Genomic DNA, 2,425 nt, shown 5'->3' on the forward strand with positions numbered 1-2,425 from the left:
GTCTTTTTAGCCTTAAACATCAATAAAAACAAAAAGACCATAATCCGAGCCTCGAACCCTTGACCAAAATACGCTCTGTAGATTCAACATTTTCATCTCACTTTACAAGAGTGAAGCTCAAGATGACATTCCTCCTTGCAAGTGCCTCTGCAGTTGGAACCCGACCCAAAAGCAGACGCCAAACCCGAAAGTTTACCTTCCCAGGTGTTGGTTCAGGACCCCTCAACACTCACTCAACATAGAATTATGTAATATGTATACATAAATATGAAGATGAAGAAAGCTACTGTATTGAATGAAAATAGGGTACATACAAAAAGAAAAATTACAACCTATTTATAATTTATAATAAACAAAGGTATTTGCTCAGTCAAACTATCAGTTCCTATTTTTCTTGCGTTCCATGTTCATCTCATCTCAACGTTTATTTTCCATGAAGCTCGATCAAACCTGTCAAAGTCTTCATTCACCACAATCTCTCAAACCCATGATTACATGAGGTATTTGCTGGCCTAATAGTCTACTGACCCATGACCCATTAATCGTTACCGTTGACCCGCGACCCGTTTGCTATTTGGTGACCCATTTAAAAAAAACCGGTCACCGACTTGACCCGTACCCGTAACATCAAGATTAACCCAACACCAGGGCCCACTTGTTCCACGTATAATTAATGCACAGATCTGAAAAAATTACCTGTTGGATGCAGTCCCGCAAACTTTGAACAAAAAACTGTTTAGACGTCTCTAGGCTCCACTCCCACCTGTTTACCCGTTGGATTCACCTTCAATTGTCGACATCAGCAAACAACATTAATTAAAGCTAATAGAGAATTCTATTTGAAAGCCAAGTGATTTCGACAAACAAAGCATTTAATAACGAAACAAAGGTGCAAAACACTTACCCGAATTCAGAACTCGCCATACCATACACCGGAGTGGCGTATGGTACATCGCCTTGCAAATGAATGAATGACCCTAAATGCCAGCAGGTTTGCTAGGGTAAGATAGTTGGGCAATGGCGTAACCCCATCACCTTCACTTTCGACCCGTTCTATTTTAAGTGATCTTGCGTGCTTAAGGCTTCTGCAGCCTCGTTACCAGCTTCTTGATGAGATAACTAACACAAAAATATCATAATCAATATCCACTTGATCCAGCACCAAAAAGTTCATTATTCATCCTGAAAAGATATTAATATTGAATAATTACTTTGCAGCTTCATGATTTTTTTTTGGCAAACATAATAACCATAGTTCTATAGGCATATATCATTTTGTATACATAAAGCAAACGAAATGACATCAATCGCCTTGATTAGGTAATTTGTGTTTTTGCACAAAAAAAAAAAAAATAATAAAACAAAAAACAAAAAAAAAAAGAAACAGATACAAATAGGTTCCCTTGCAAGTTCAAATAATTTAAATATTCACAAAGGCATGTCTATATATGGTAAAACTTACTCACAGGTCACACAAGTTTACTCTTAAATCAAAAACTTATACCACAATTTTTTATTAAATAAAAGTAATGATACATTGATTCATTGATACGTGACAACAATATACTATAATATTGGTACTTAGCAGCCCTTTTACCTGAAAATTTGAAGAATTTTCATTTCTTTCCTCCATGACCTTTCTAGAATATTCATTGTCAAAAAGAAAAGGTCAGTTACAAAACTGCATAAAATGCTATAAAAATAGATGATTATAGATTTACATATATACATATGTTGTAAACAATAACCTCAATCCATCCCAAAAGAACCTGATAGTCAGCCTTGATATATCTATCCATGCCTTTTGCATTATTTACTTGTTGTATACCCCTAACATCATCAATACATCCCACTAAGCAATCTACATGAAATAAAAAAAAGAGCACACAACTCTAGAAAAAACAATTAAAAATTAAAAATTAAAAATTAAAAATTAGAGAGATGCACATTAAGTAATTACTCACCGTTAAAAAACCTAATGTAAGTCTTCTATGACATTCCACTCAACCTTATTGAGTCTGCGGATCAAATAGCACTTGCATTAGACAATTACTAGCATTATATACTCACTTTAATCATGATTAAAGAGTGTCAATTATCAATTGAAAAACCAATAATATTACATTCATGAATTGATTTTCAAATATATAATTAACAACGAAAATTGATCAAGAATCTAAACCTGCACACACACAAACACACACATATTAGCAACAATCTCTAGATTGATGATTGATTTACCGTTATCTCTCTATAGTAGGAAGCATTGAGAGGAAATTAGGTCAAACACATAACAATCAGTGGAGTGAAGTCGATGGAAAATGAAGAAACGAACCAACAGGTGCGAAAAAAGGTAAATCTTACAATTTCGGCGCTGGATGAATGTAATTGAAGATAAAAAATGCAATGGAGCTTAGAAGCATTA

General features: G+C 34.3%; 1 long non-coding RNA gene across 1 annotated transcript; it reads right to left on the bottom strand.

Moving 5' to 3' along the window:
• Window positions 1-344: 344 nt before the first annotated feature.
• Window positions 345-1,153, bottom strand: LOC110874519. The gene is made up of 3 exons (XR_002556014.2): window positions 905-1,153; window positions 697-784; window positions 345-460 (listed from the first exon to the last, which is right to left on the bottom strand). It is a non-coding gene; the product is annotated as an uncharacterized LOC110874519 (long non-coding RNA).
• Window positions 1,154-2,425: the final 1,272 nt, after the last annotated feature.

The sequence above is a fragment of the Helianthus annuus genome, chromosome 9 (genome assembly GCF_002127325.2).
Source record: "Helianthus annuus cultivar XRQ/B chromosome 9, HanXRQr2.0-SUNRISE, whole genome shotgun sequence".
NCBI lineage: Eukaryota > Viridiplantae > Streptophyta > Magnoliopsida > Asterales > Asteraceae > Helianthus > Helianthus annuus.